We start from the raw sequence: 16,127 nt of genomic DNA, 5'->3' as shown, positions 1-16,127 counted from the left end.
GAAATAAAAGGCAAATAAAGCCCTATCAGATAGTAAGTGGTTTTCCCAAATTCAGCTGAAAATGCAACATATAAAGACAAAATTATTCAACCCCTTCATTAGCCCAGGCTGGTCTGCTATATGTTGTAAAGAGCCTTGGTGCTGCTAAAATGAGTTACGTTCAAAAATCTAATTAAAACTACATGCAATTTGCTATGACAAGTCACAGGCTGTCTTCTGACTGCATCTTAACTAAGGTCATAAAAACTAGGAGAAACCAGAACAATTGGCAAACTAAAATGTTTAGCAAAGAAGCTAATTTGCCAAAAAATTACAAAATGAAGAGAAAAATAAAATATTCAGTTTGGAAACCACACGGTACCAACTCTTCTTATTTGTGTTTGGATTTTATAATGGAATTATAATTTTATAATAGATTAGATTATGCATTCAGAGTCAAGACCAAATCAATTATACACCAACAGAGACTCCTAAAAATAGACCAAATGTAATTACTAGTCAAAGGTTACCAGAGCAGTCAAACCAAACACAACGGTCAACATAAGGGGACGTTTTCCTGGTAAGGTGAACTGCAGTGGAACTTTTGTGAATAAACCCAAATATTTTCATTTTGGAGAGATTGTATTTCAATTATAATTTTTAAACCACAGGAAAGTATTTTTTTTATTGTTTATCTGTTTCAACACTCACCTGCTCACCTTTTATGATATTTCTCTGTTGAAGTGTTACAGTTGTATCCTTTTTTTAACCCTATAATTTAAGGATCTCAAACTCTGACCCCCCCCCCCCCCCCCCAACCCCCTGACCTAAAACTCCCATGATTCTTGAATGTCATAGAAGGTTAGAGAATCATAGGAGTTGTGGTTCAGGAACATCGAGATAGGGAAGATCCAGGTTTAATAAATCTGCTGTAAATCCACCCAATTACCGTCCCTCTTCTTTTCTAGTGAGTAGATAGAACTATCAAACTTTTAAAACATGACCAAAGATGGAGAAAATTAAAATAAAAAATGATTCATGAACAAATAAACTGAATAAAAGTAAAATGCACGTAGGAGCTCAGAATTGTGGTTGCTAACAGTTTAATAATATGACAGATTGTGTGAATGCTCTGCAGCCTGTCAATATATTTCAAGGTGAGAGAGCTTAATATCCAACGTACACCAGACAGAGTAACAACGGCACATGTTTAAAGAAAGAGAATGCATTAAGTACATTTATAAAGTAAAGGAAAGTGTTTAAAGCACAGAGGTAAAACCGCTGCATACACAAAAAGATGTTTGAGAAAAAAGCCAGAACAGACAGAAAATAAAGGAGACACAGGAGACAGGACAAGACAGTCACAGGAGACAGGACAAGACCGTCACAGGAGACAAGACAAGACAGTCACAGGAGACAGGACAAGACAGCCACAGGAGACAGGACAAGACAGTCACAGGAGACAGGACAAGACAGTCACAGGAGACAGGACAAGACAGTCACAGGATACAGGACAAGACAGTCACAGGAGACAGGACAGGACAGTCACAGGAGACAGGACAAGACAGTCACAGGAGACAGGACAAGACAGTCACAGGAGACAGGACAAGACAGTCACAGGAGACAGGACAAGACAGTCACAGGAGACAGGACAAGACAGTCACAGGAGACAGGACAAGGCAGTCACAGGAGACAGGACAAGACAGTCACAGGAGACAGGACAAGACAGTCACAGGAGACAGGAAAAGACAGTCACAGGAGACAGGACAAGGCAGTCACAGGAGACAGGACAAGACAGTCACAGGAGACAGGACAAGACAGTCACAGGAGACAGGACAAGACAGTCACAGGACAAGACAGTCACAGGAGACAGGACAAGACAGTCACAGGAGACAGGACAAGACAGTCACAGGAGACAGGACAAGACAGTCACAGGAGACAGGACAAGACAGTCACAGGAGACAGGACAAGACAGCCACAGGAGACAGGACAAGACAGTCACAGGAGACAGGACAAGACAGTCACAGGAGACAGGACAAGACAGTCACAGGAGACAGGACAAGACAGTCACAGGAGACAGGACAAGACAGTCACAGGAGAGCTGCTCTAATGTTACAGAATCTATAATGGTTTGTTAAATAATATGCCTTGTGTGTAAAATTAAAGACTACTACCTAATGGATAACATAACGTTCAAACAATATTCACAACAATTAAAACAAAATATAGAAAAAATAACAAAACATGATTTAGTATTTGCAATGCTGTAATAGGAAAGAGATTTATATAAACTGTGATTGGTTTTCAGTCAGTCCATAGCTCAATGTAATGTTACAATGCAATCACTACTATGGATACAATGTAACAGATATACATAAATCAGATACAGTGCGTGAGATTTATCAAAGTATTGTGCTGTAACATTGTAGAGAAAGAGTAAATGCAACGAACCTGCTGATTACACAGGTTCCCATGGTAATTGCTCAATTTTAGACATTTCTGTCTGTTTTCAAAGGACTTCTTGATAATTCTCCTTCACTATAACACAATTTACCAAAATATGAACTAAATGTCACAACATAAATAATACTGATCCTAACTGAACACAAAGTAAAAATGAGATGATGTAAATATAGACTGAATTTTGTTTTTTTATATTTTCTTCACCTCTTATTTCAGAAGTCAGCTTCCAACACAGCACATCTTGCTGTTTAGTGATTAGATACCTGCGTGATGGGTGGTTTGAGAGTGTACAAATTGCCCACCTTATTATACGGGCCCTCTAAACTGGTAAACCAGCTCCGTAGAGTTTACGTGATCATTTTTTGTTTTACAGCAGAGTGCGGGTATTCCAGATTGTTTTAACAGCTTTACATGATACTTATAACGGCATTAATATTTCTGAAAACACTAACATATTGTGTAATTTAAATATTTCAGAGTGATAATGTAACCATTTCTTAACACTTACCTGCCGCGTCTATCAATGGTCTCTCTGCTTCGTTAACAGAATCAGAACCGTGGTTTTATAAGCGTTTGCTCAGTCTGGCAGGATCTTCTCGGAGGTATCACATTTCCAGAGAGTCTAATTGTTGTACCAACCTCTATTACTTTAATTAATGTTACCTACAATTAGTACAGACAGCATTAGTTACTGAACTATCAGGATGCAGACTGATTTGTGGAACATAGTTACCCATGAGTCACTTGATGTACAGCATGTTCCTGTTTTTAGTGGGAAATCAAATCTAGTGAAAATATTAACATTTTATTATTTATATATAGTGGCAGCAAATTCTGTAGCCTTGTACAATGGGTTGTACAATCTTGCCTTTGAAATGGCAACTTTTGAATATCAATATTAATTTCTTTTGATGCAATAGTTATTAACAAACAAGTTAAAGTCTGAGGTCTATTAACTACAATTAGATTGGAGCAAGGTAAAATCTGAAAACTGCATTGAGATTAAAGTAGTCAAACTGTGGCTGTTGCTGAGTTTCGGACATTTTCTAGTACATACGTTTTGCAATTTGATTGTCAGTCTGACACACTTTAGAGTTCATTGTCAGACCCCCTAAATTCCAGCCTCTCAAATGTCAACTAATCGTTAAACAGAAATAATGGAAATCTCTCATTGTGGCTTAAATTTTATTCTTTTGGATACGTTCTTCAAATGATCACAAACCTTTCAAAAGCTTCATCTACATATGTTACCAATAGAGTTGAGCGGACACCTGGATGTTCGGGTCTGGCGGGTTCGGTCAAACTTTGAAAAAAAGTCCCCGAACTTGACCCCGAACCCCATTGAAGTCAATGGGGACCCGAACTTTTGGGCACAAAAATGGAAAGGGCTAGAGAGCTGCAAAAGGAAGTAAAATGGGGGTAAGAGTAGGACAGGTGCCCTGCAAACAAATGTGGATAGGGAAATCACTTAAAATAACCTAAAAATTTAAAACACAGCTGAGCCATAAAATAGCACTAGATGGAATCTTGGATTTTAGCTTTGAAAGAACATAAATCAATATCTAAAGCATGGCTGTCAGGAGGATCACCAGAATTATCCATTTGAGAGAGGGTTGGAGTGCAGGGTATTCTCTTTCATTGTTCAAACTGAGCTCAACTCCTGATGCATGGAGAAAAGGCCTTCACAAGCCTCTGCTATTGTGTACATAGTTTATACTAAGTGACCCATAGGTTGAGGAGGCGGTGACCGTGGCGGTGTAGGTGGAAGCAGCGGTGGAGGAGGAGGAGGTAGCCAACACTGTTTTTTTAATTTTTTTTATTGGGGTAGCCCCCAAAATATTGGGATTTGGGATATAAAAAAAGAAACATTTGCAGCCTGCGGTGCATTTCTTGCAGTCCTGATGCATGGAGAAATGTTCAACTCCTGGTGCATGGAGAAAAGGTGTAGGTGGAAGCAGCGGTAGAGGAGGAGGTTGAAGTAGCTGTGACAGACCTCTTTCTAGTGTAACCGATACCATCTCGGAGAATTGCCGTTGCATATGGATTGTTGGGGATTTCGGGTACTTGTGGATCCGTACGGTATACATCGCCACGTGGAGAGAACAATGGGTCGCGGCCATTTTGACCGCGTGGACTAATGACCGAACTTTCCACACGATGAATTCCGACCTTACCAACGACATACGCCCATGCTATTCGACGGATCCAAAGTACCGAACTAAAGACACCCGGTCCAACAGAGAGTTTTCGTTTATCTTGTATAGTTTTTGAGTAATTGGTGCAAACGTGTATCTGGCGAACGGCCCAACCGATCTAGGGGATTTTCACGTATATTGTTCCCCTAGATCTCCGTTCCCTAATACACGTAGCACAATGTATTTTCGTTGCATATTGTGTGTGTTATATAAACTTGTAATAATGTTATAATATTCTGCTCGGTACAGTGGGAGTGACTCCCACTGTAAATGTATTATCTCCTCCGGATACGGGGAGGAGTTGTTGTACGGCATAAAAGCCCGAGTTACCGAATAAACATTACTCTTACTTTTGACCCTCAACACAGAGTCTCGTCTCGTGCTTGGAGGGGATGACTATTACTTGGATATCGTAATTATGGGGAACCTGTTGTGCTGTAGCTAACTTCGTGCTTGGGGGAAAGGACACCTTCTCAGCGGCGTAAACCCCCTACTACACCGGGGTGCCGCTACAATTGGTGGCAGCGGTGGGATCGTTCTTTCACCCCAGAAGGACAGCTACCGAGAGCAATCAGGATGGAGGCCTACTACGGAAGGTTGAAACGATCTACCCTAAAAGACTTGTTGGAGAGCCGTGGTCGTTCGGCTAGCAACAAAAAGAAAAGAGACATTTTGGCAGAGTTGGTCGCATTGGACTTAGCTGAACAGAATGACGGACTGGATGTCGACCCAAACCCAGAACCGGAGATCGCTTTGGTCCGAACGCCAGCAGATGAACAATTCGACCACGAGGTGAGGGTAAGGCTGGCTCACTACGGACCCAACCCCTCACCTAGGATTGTAACCCAAGTCATTGCGGCAGTCGATGCCAACCGGCGCCAGACTTCCACTGGCACCAGTCCAATTGCGGGGACTTTCCAAACTCCCGAGGAAAAGAGGAAAGTACACTTTGCCGCTTTTAAAAATTTTGTGGAAACAGAGGGGGAGATTGACCAATACCTAGCGGACTTTGAACGTCAATGTGCCCTACATAAAGTACCCTCCGAGGAGTGGGTCAAAATTTTGTCTGGCAAATTATCCGGACGAGCCAGCGATGCTTTCCGGGCGATCCCGGACCATGAGGTGGGAAACTACCGATTGGTAAAAGAAGCTCTATTGTCCCGATATGCAGTAACCCCCGAAGCATATCGGAGACGCTTCCGGGAATCCCGAAAGCAAACCGGTGACTCCTACACCGAATGGGCCTGCCGATTACAACGCACGGCTGGCCACTGGATGGATGGGTGCCAAGCTACCACCGCGGAGGAGGTTTTACAGTTGTTTTTGCTGGAACATTTTTTTGAAAAGGTGGACAAGGAGCTCAGAGAGTGGATTCGGGATAGGAGACCACTTACCCTACCCGAAGCCGCCCGGTTGGCCGACGAGTATGCAGACGCCCGCAAACCCGATCCCTCGGTCCAAAAGACAGCTGCCCGAGTAGAAAGCCGCCCTGTCGGCCCTACTCCAACCACCCCCACTATCCAACCTAGCTACAACACTTCCTCCCGCTTCACCCAGTCAAGTGTCCCGGACCGCCGGCGGTGCCATAGGTGTCAGCAAGTGGGTCACCTGAGGGACAAATGCCCACTTGATCCCGCTCGACAAACGTCCTGGAGGAAGCCCGCTGAAGGGAACCCCCGACCTTTTACCTCAGGGGCCCATTGCATTGAAGCGCAACCTCTGGGGGAAGAGCAATGGGAGATTTTACACGAGGCCAATCCCCTATATGCGGCTGCTGTAGACAACCGGCAGCATCACCGACAAACAGTCCGAGTGAATGGACAAGTTGTCAGTGGGTTACGAGACACTGGGGCCACCTTAACCTTGATTCAACACGACCTGGTCCCAGAAAAAGAACATACTGGCCAAACGGTGGCCGTTAGAGTGGCCGGGGGTGCAGTACATCGCCTCCCCACGGCCCGAGTGCATTTGGATTGGGGGGTGGGAGCTGGCCAAGTGAATGTGGGCCTGATGAAAGGGCTACCCGCGGAAGTACTTTTGGGAAATGACTTAGCCCCGCTGTTGTCCGCTTTTGCTCCTCAAGGCCCTGCTGGAGCCTGCCCTGTCACCACCCGGGCTCAGGCTCGTGCAATTGGAATCGGCCCGCCAGTCGCGGAGACCCAGGTAAGATCTGACCCTCCGACTGTGACCTTAGGACAGACCCCCTTAGACTGGGATACCCCTGAGACGTTTGGGAGGGAGACGCGGGAAGACGTCACTCTCCGGAAATATAGGGATAAGGCAGAGAAAGGGGAACCGGGGACAGATGGGGAAAGCTACGAGTGGGTGGGGGATAGACTGTATAGGATCCCCCAGGAGCCCGCAGCCGGTAAAAACCCCGTCCCACAGAAGCAACTAGTGCTACCGAAAAAATACAGGCGAGAGATCATGAGGATCGCTCACGATATACCCTTAGCTGGCCATTCAGGAGTACGTCGCACGGCCCATAGGATTACCCAGAATTTCTTCTGGCCAGGGTTTAACCGGGACGTGCGACAATATTGCAGAACCTGTGACACTTGCCAACGGGTGGGTAAGAGGGGAGATCGCCCGAAGGCCAAATTAATGTCGATGCCGATCATTGGGGAACCCTTCTATAGGGTCGCCGTCGACATTGTAGGCCCCCTAGCGCGACATAGCCCGTCCGGTAAGAAGTACATTCTTACCGTGGTGGACTATGGGACCCGGTACCCCGAGGCGGTGCCCCTGCCGAATATTGAAGCGGAGACGGTAGCCGATGCCTTGGTAAAAATATTCACTCGGGTGGGATTCCCTAAAGAAATCCTATCCGACCAGGGAACCCAGTTCACTGCCGTACTCACACAGCAGTTATGGAAAGTGTGCCACATTAAACCCCTGCTCAGTTCCCCGTACCACCCTCAAACTAACGGCCTCTGTGAGCGCTTTAATGGGACTCTCAAACAAATGTTGAGGACCTTTACGGACGGTTGCAGAGACTGGGAGAGATTCTTACCCCACCTGTTATTTGCCTATAGGGAGGTCCCCCAAGAATCTACGGGTTTTTCTCCCTTTGAGTTATTGTATGGGAGGAGGGTGCGAGGACCCCTCGATCTCATTCGGGACCACTGGGAAGGGGAAACCGAACAGGCAGGGACACCTATTGTGCCATATGTCCTGGAGCTCCGGGACCGCATGGAGCAACTCTCCCTATTGGTAAGGGAGAATCTCCAGGCGGCCCAGGGGCGACAGAAACGATGGTACGATAGGGGTGCCCGGCAACGACTGTTCCATATAGGGCAGAAGGTATTGGTGCTAAAACCGGTGAAGGACAACAAACTGCAGGCTGCGTGGCAGGGTCCTTACAAGGTTTTAGCCCAACTCTGTGATACCACCTACCTTATTGCCAGCTGTGCAGATGAAAGGATCCAACGCTCCTTTCATGTGAACATGCTGAAAGAGTACCAAGAGCGACAGGAAGATGTTAACGCTGTTTGTGCCCCAGCTACTGATGACCCTGAAAATTTACCCCTACCCGACCTGCTGGAAAAGGAGACTCACCCCGACCTAGTTAGCCTAGTGAAACTGGGAGAACGACTGAACCCTACGGAGCTAGAGCAGGCTAGACAGCTCCTATGGGAGAAGCAGAGTACCTTCTCCCAGGAGCCAGGATACACAACCCTGGCCATACACAAAGTAGAGACCCCAGGGCAGGCCCCCCTCCGACAACCCCCGTACCGTATTCCGGAAGCCGTCCGGGACGGAATGCTGAAGGAAATACGGGAAATGACACAGCTGGGGGTCATTGAGCCATCCGACAGTCCCTGGGCCTCTCCCGTAGTCTTAGTCCCCAAGAAAGACGGAACCACTCGGTTCTGCGTCGACTACAGGCGGCTAAATGAAAAGACTACCACTGACGCTTACCCCATGCCTCGGGTAGACGAATTATTAGATCGCATAGCCAGGGGTAACTACCTCTCTACCATAGACCTCTGCAAGGGTTATTGGCAGATCCCCCTGGCCGAGGATGCCGTGCCCAAGTCGGCCTTTGTCACCCCGTTTGGCTTATACCAATTTAAGGTCATGCCATTCGGGATGAAAAATGCCCCGGCTACGTTCCAGCGAATGGTGGATCGGCTCCTCGATGGCTTCCAGGAGTTTGCGTGTGCATACCTGGATGACATTGCGATCTACAGTGAGTCTTGGGAAGAACATTTAGTCCACGTAGGGGTAGTCCTAGATAAGATTCGGGCCGCGGGCCTGACACTAAAACCCGAGAAATGCCATCTCGGAATGGCCGAGGTCCAATACCTGGGACACCGGGTGGGGTGTGGAAACCAGAGACCGGAGCCTGCCAAGGTTGAGGCAGTAGCAAACTGGCCCACACCGAATACCAAGACCCAGGTATTGGCCTTCTTAGGGACCGCCGGGTACTATAGACGCTTTGTCCCTGATTATAGCACGGTAGCCAAACCTTTGACTGACTTGACCAAAAAGAATTTACCCAGACAGGTCCTGTGGTCTCCCGCTTGCGAAGCCGCCTTTCAATCTCTCAAACATGCTCTTGTTAATGCTCCTGTCTTGGCTGCCCCAGTACCTAACAAACGTTTCCTTGTACATACAGACGCTTCCATGTATGGACTGGGGGCTGTGCTGAGCCAAATCGGGGAAGATGGAAAGGAGCATCCGGTCGCATACCTCAGCCGAAAGCTGTTACCGAGGGAAGTGAGTTATGCGGCCGTAGAGAAAGAGTGCCTGGCCCTGGTATGGGCATTGAAAAAACTAACACCTTATTTGTATGGACAGGAATTCTCTTTGGTAACAGATCACAATCCATTGGTATGGCTTAACCGGGTCGCAGGAGACAACGGCCGATTGCTGAGATGGAGCTTGGCCCTGCAAACGTACAATTTCACCATCAGCTATCGACCCGGTAAGCTAAATGGCAACGCCGATGGGTTGTCTCGACAACTGGACAATTCTCCGGACAAATGAATTCCGGTCATCCCTAAGTTAATCCGAAAGGATCAATCCAGGTCTGCCGGAGTGTACCACTAGGAGGGAGCCGTGTGACAGACCTCTTTCTAGTGTAACCGATACCATCTCGGAGAATTGCCATTGCATATGGATTGTTGGGGATTTCGGGTACTTGTGGATCCGTACGGTATACATCGCCACGTGGAGAGAACAATGGGTCGCGGCCATTTTGACCGCGTGGACTAATGACCGAACTTTCCACACGATGAATTCCGACCTTACCAACGACATACGCCCATGCTATTCGACGGATCCAAAGTACCGAACTAAAGACACCCGGTCCAACAGAGAGTTTTCGTTTATCTTGTATAGTTTTTGAGTAATTGGTGCAAACGTGTATCTGGCGAACGGCCCAACCGATCTAGGGGATTTTCACGTATATTGTTCCCCTAGATCTCCGTTCCCTAATACACGTAGCACAATGTATTTTCGTTGCATATTGTGTGTGTTATATAAACTTGTAATAATGTTATAATATTCTGCTCGGTACAGTGGGAGTGACTCCCACTGTAAATGTATTATCTCCTCCGGATACGGGGAGGAGTTGTTGTACGGCATAAAAGCCCGAGTTACCGAATAAACATTACTCTTACTTTTGACCCTCAACACAGAGTCTCGTCTCGTGCTTGGAGGGGATGACTATTACTTGGATATCGTAATTATGGGGAACCTGTTGTGCTGTAGCTAACTTCGTGCTTGGGGGAAAGGACACCTTCTCAGCGGCGTAAACCCCCTACTACACCGGGGTGCCGCTACAGTAGCCAACACTGTTATATATATATATATATATATATATATATATATATATATTTCTTTTAATTGGGGTAGCCCCCAAAATATTGGGACATACAAAAAAAGAAACATTTGCAGCCTGCGGTGCATTTCTTGCAGTCCTGATGCATGGAGAAATGCTCAACTCCTGATGCATGGAGAAAAGGCCTTCACAAGCCTCTGCTATTGTGTGCATAGTTTATACTAAGTGACCCATAGGTTGAGGAGGCGGTGACCGCGGCGGTGTAGGTGGAAGCAGCAGTGGAGGAGGAGGAGGTAGTCAACACTGTTTTATATATATTGATCCTGATGAAAGTCTGAAACGTTGATCCTGGTATTATGTTTTAAACTTGCACAATAAAAGAAGATTTTTAACTTGAAGACCGTGAGTGCTACCTATTCTACCTATACTTATATATATATATATATATATATATATATATATATTTTTTTAATTGGGGTAGCCCCCAAAATATTGGGACATTTAAAAAAAGACAACTCTGTTCCACAGAGTAGCTGTTGACATTATAGTTGCGCAGGCACTTTGTTGACTCTAGAGAACCTCGGGCCAATCGCACATCCCCGTGACGGCGACTTTGCATTCGGATGTCATCCATATCAACTTTCGATGCCAGTTTCTGTGCCTACCATGGTGACCACGGGTAACAGGGAATCAGGGTTCCATTCCGTACAGGGACCCTGAGAAATGGCTACCACATGCAAGGAAGGCAGCAGGCGCGCAAATGACCCACTCCCGACGCGGGAAGGTAGTGACGACAAATAACAATACAGGACTCTTTAGAGGCCCTGTAATTGTAATAAGTCCACTTGAAATCCTTTAACGCTGATCAATTGGAGGGAAGTCTGGTGCAGAGCCACTGACCCATGCGTGCTGCAGCTGAAACTCCACTACCACCTGCTACTGCTCACACAGTCTCATGAGGCGGTGAGCGGGAAGGCCGAAGTTACGCTGCAGCGCAGACAGGTGAGCAGCAGCAGGGTGAGAAGGCCAAAAGCGCGCACAGCCGCTACAGTGAATGTCACATCCTGTTCCAAGTTGTGGATCAGTCTGGTGATGGCTTCTGGTATCCAGTACTCTTTTTACTGAAGCTGCATCAGGGTCCTCGTATGTGGACGCACAAACGCTGGTGCTCAACACCAAGGGGCATGCAGTTACCCTGCACCAGAACCTGCTAATCCATTCCACACTGTGACTCCTAACTTCAACATAAGGCATACTTGGTTCCGGTCATCCGACCGCCGCCCAGACAGTGTCTGGGTCCCGGTCACCGGACTGCCCACCTGACTGTGAAACTACGAATGGATCGTTAAATCTGGTACAAACCCAAACTTTGCAGTTCGCGTTCGCTCAACTCTATTATGGATCCTTTGATCGCTACATGTATTACTTGGATAACTGGTAATTCTCGAGCTAATACATGCCGACGAGCGCTAGGGGACAGCCACTCCACTTTTGCACCCTGCTCCCTCTTATGCTGTGCTGGTGCTTCTGTGCGACCAGCGACTCTTCCTCCAAACTGCACACGTCACTCGCATGACCTTGATTCCATGTGGGATCTAGGACCTCATCATCCTCCACATCATCTTCCACCCACTCCTCAACCCTGCCCTCCTTGCCGGTATGCACACTGAAGAAAGTCACAGCAGTTGGCACCTGTGTTTTTCCAGCATGTAAAGTCTGCAAAGGACATATGGAAATTGTTTTAGGATTGTATCCAGGTAAAGGTTTTCCCTATAAACTGACCTCTCAGTTTGACTTGTGAGGGTATTGCCCCAGAATTACAATATTGTTGAAGTACCTCTTAGCTATTGATCACTGGTTTAAATATAGCAGCTTGTTATCTGGTAGTTTCTAGTGTAGAAAATATCAATCTGTTTTCTATCACTTAGATCTGTGTAACAAGTGTTGAAGGTGTGAAACAATATTACAAGTGACCGATGTAGTAAATTCGAATCAAAGTTACGCTTCGAATTGACTCTCAGATATGAAGTGAACACCCCAAATATACTATTTAGCACCAAATTTTTTTTTTTTAAATTGACTTTTTAAAACTCCAATGTAAGCAGCAGATTAGCAGCAAAACAGTTAGAATGTTTACCACTGCGCAGTAAGCGCACTATTAGACGCTTCTATATGACTCTCAGATATGAGAAATGTACTATTTAGCAGTTTAGCACCCAAAAAAGTTTTAAAACTGCAATGTGACAGCAGTATTAGACACTTCTATTTTACTCTCAGATATGAAGTGCACCCCACTAATGTACTATTTAGCACCAAAAAAAAATGAACTTTTTAAAACTCTGATGTAACCGCGGTATTTGAAGCTTCTATTTGACTCTAAGATATGAAGTGCACCCCACTAATGTACTAGCTTGCAGAATGCTTTCCTAAGCTGTCCCTCACAGCGGCAGCATCCTCTCCATACACTAATAGGAGCTCATGTGCGTGCGGCGCTACGAGACTCCAACTTATATATATAGGCTGGGTCACTTGCTGCACTGGCCAATCACAGCCATGCCATTAGTAGGCATGGCTGTGATGGCTTCTAAGGGCACACAAGTGAAACGCTTGTTGATTGGCTGCCCTGCAGCCTTTGAAAACACACCATTAAATCGCCGAACACCGAACTCCAACCGAACATACAGTGATATGTCCGTGTTCGGGTCCATTGTCCAAAAAACGTCAGTTCGAGTTCGCTCAACTCTAATCACATCTTATAATGCCTTTCTTTTTTGCAATCAATGGCCTTCCAGCAGAGATGGTTTGTATTAATATAGGGATACGAGCTAGAAAATACTGCCCTACTCTGCTAATTTTTCTCATTTTATCCTGATGTAGTAAGTTTGGGATGTTGCCCATTGAGGCGATACTTTGTGGAATAGTAAGATAGTAGGTTCCAGTGCTTTAATGAAGTGTTAAGTACTTTACAATCTCCAACACTATACACCTTGAACAGTTTAGGAGTTGCAGTGTGATTGCTGTAATATTACACAAATTTATTATATTGTTACTGGAGTCTGTTCACTGAGTAGTGAGTTGTGTTTTCAGACCACAAACTGCTAAACTAAGGCCATATTGCAAAGTCGAAGAAAATATTTGACCCTCCTGAAAATCCGAGCACTCCTAGATGGACACTACATATTTATACTAAAGTTCTAAATACCAGCTTGGACAGCTTGGACATCTTGGACTGACTAACCTATACACATCCCTTCAAGATGAGATGGGGCATCCGTTCGAAAGAAGTAGGAACATACCTGGGATAGCGCATACCCCATGGGGCGTCAACAAGATCAGATGACTCCAAGTAGATAAATCCCATATTGAAATAAGAAAAAGGTACTCATTCGGGGTATGTATGTCTCCTTCGTTGCTTCAGCATTGTTCAGTTATTTGTTTGTTTATTTTTTTAATTTTCATTGTTTTCTTGACATTTTTGGTTAATACGTTAATAAGTATATATAACTTAAATTATTTCAACAGATTTATATTATAGCAAAACTATTGTAATAAGAATAGTATATTTAATGGTTACATATTTAAGAAGCTATCACTGAGTTAACTTTAATACTAATTATGTCTAATTATACTAGGGATAAAAAAACTCAATAAACTCAATTTTGTAGCAATAACAGATCAGATGACATCAGCAGAGGAAGATTGACGACTCAATAAACGCTGAGTGAAAACTCTCTGAGACACACTGGGGCATTATTTTTTACTTATTATTAATGATTTTATTCTTTAATCTCTAATTCATTCTTTAATTGTTTTTTTATTTAATAAAAAAAAAAAATTTCTTAGCCCTTTGCCTGATTTCCATAAGGGATAGTTACCTCTAGTAGCACAAGGCAAAAACATTATGAGCCAGATCTATAAGCTCTTCCTACCAGCTAATACCAATTGTTTTGTTAACATCCACCCTATTGCTATTTTTCATCTATTTATTCTATACATCTGTCTATCTCTACCTGCAAGAAAAAGGTTTGTGAACTCTTTAGAAAGATCTGGTTGTGTGCAATAATTGTTCAGACAAATATTGTGTGATCTTCTGTTAAATCAAAAAGTTGTAATTGGAGTTGTATTAATCCCATTAACCCAGATGTACATTAAAATAATAAATACTCATACTATCCTGTAATCATTTATTTGTTAGACTTACAGTATTTTAGAATGACAATCTCCTCCATTTAACAAGTCTAAAGCATTGGGGGAAAATGGTACATGCAATTCAATTGGGATACAGGACTTAAGGCAACATATACAGTGCACAGGTTTTGTGACGGTACAATCCTTTACTCCGTCAAGCATTCCCTTCTTCCCATAAAATAAAATCGCCAAGTAATCCATAGACTAAAATATTGCTGGTATCGCCGAATAATCCACACATGAGCCAAGGCTTAATGCTGGAACAAGTCTGATTTACTGAGAAACAGGGCACACAATTTATACAGTACAGAACTCCTCCTCTGGGCCAGGCTCGATAATTGGGTTTTAGCACTTATCAAACTCAATTATCTAGTGGCCAGAAAAGTAAAATTTTTCACAATAATTAGAAACAGACTTTATACATAACATATCAATATAAATATATGCAATATATCCCTGTATAGCTGAGGGTGATGTGAGCAACATATCCACATTTCGTGAGAATCCGTTTTGGAGTTATTCTGTGTGGAAGTTTGACCAGCTCGCAACGAGGTTGTAGCCGACTCAGAGTTCCATGAAATCAGTGGTGCGAGCCGGTCTCTGTTCAGATGAAAATTACATGAAAACCCCCATAGATATAATAGCTGTAGCTGGTTATATGAGAGTGCTCCCCTCGTTCGGTAGATTGAAACTCCCGAACGCCGTTCATGTACAATTTGTGGAAATGGGTCAAACAGGACTTCCATGGGGAAAGGGGATTGCTGGAGAGGCATGCCAAAAATAGTTCCAGACACTCATCACCTAAGTCCCGCTGGCCGGCCGTTCAGGAGTTTAAGATGGCCGACATCCATTGTTCTCGCCACGTGTTCGTGTCCCGAAATGGAGGCCACCCTGGAGCACTCAATTAGCTTGCGGTTTTGTGTAATAACACAGAATTCTAAGTTCTAATTGCTACCCAAGGTGGTTCTCTTATGGTAAAATAGCTATTTTACCGAACAAGGGATTTTGATGAATTAAAGTATCGAACAACTAACAATAAAAAGTAGTGGATTCCACGAACAAAGTAGCAGGGAGGGAAAGTACCGAATGCATGGAGGGTGATTCTTCACAGGTTTTATTAGGGTAAAAAGAGGATCAGAGAATAATTGGAAAACACGTTAGTGGAAGAGATAATGTCTGAAGGAGGAGAATGAAAATGAAATGACACAAAAACAAAGAATATGCTGGAATGTATATATTAGACGTGTTCATTCCATTTCAAATCCTCAACAATGTTATATGGAGAAATCAGGACACAAATGCAGAAAAAAGATAACTGATGGAAGAAAAAAGATGATTGATGGTTAGGGAACTCCCACTAAATGCTGATTGTATCCACAGATGGAGATTGAGAAGTGACCAAAAGAGGGAAAACAGGAAAAAGCTGCAGAAAACAAACCTCTCTCTCTCTCTCTCTCTCTCTCCTCTCTCTATCTCTCTCTCTATACATATATAGAGAGAGACTAAATAAATAT

This window comes from Pelobates fuscus, chromosome 9 (genome assembly GCF_036172605.1).
Source record: "Pelobates fuscus isolate aPelFus1 chromosome 9, aPelFus1.pri, whole genome shotgun sequence".
NCBI classification, from domain to species: Eukaryota; Metazoa; Chordata; class Amphibia; order Anura; family Pelobatidae; genus Pelobates; species Pelobates fuscus.
The sequence above is the reverse complement of the archived record's forward strand: the minus strand, read 5'-3'. Positions refer to the sequence as shown.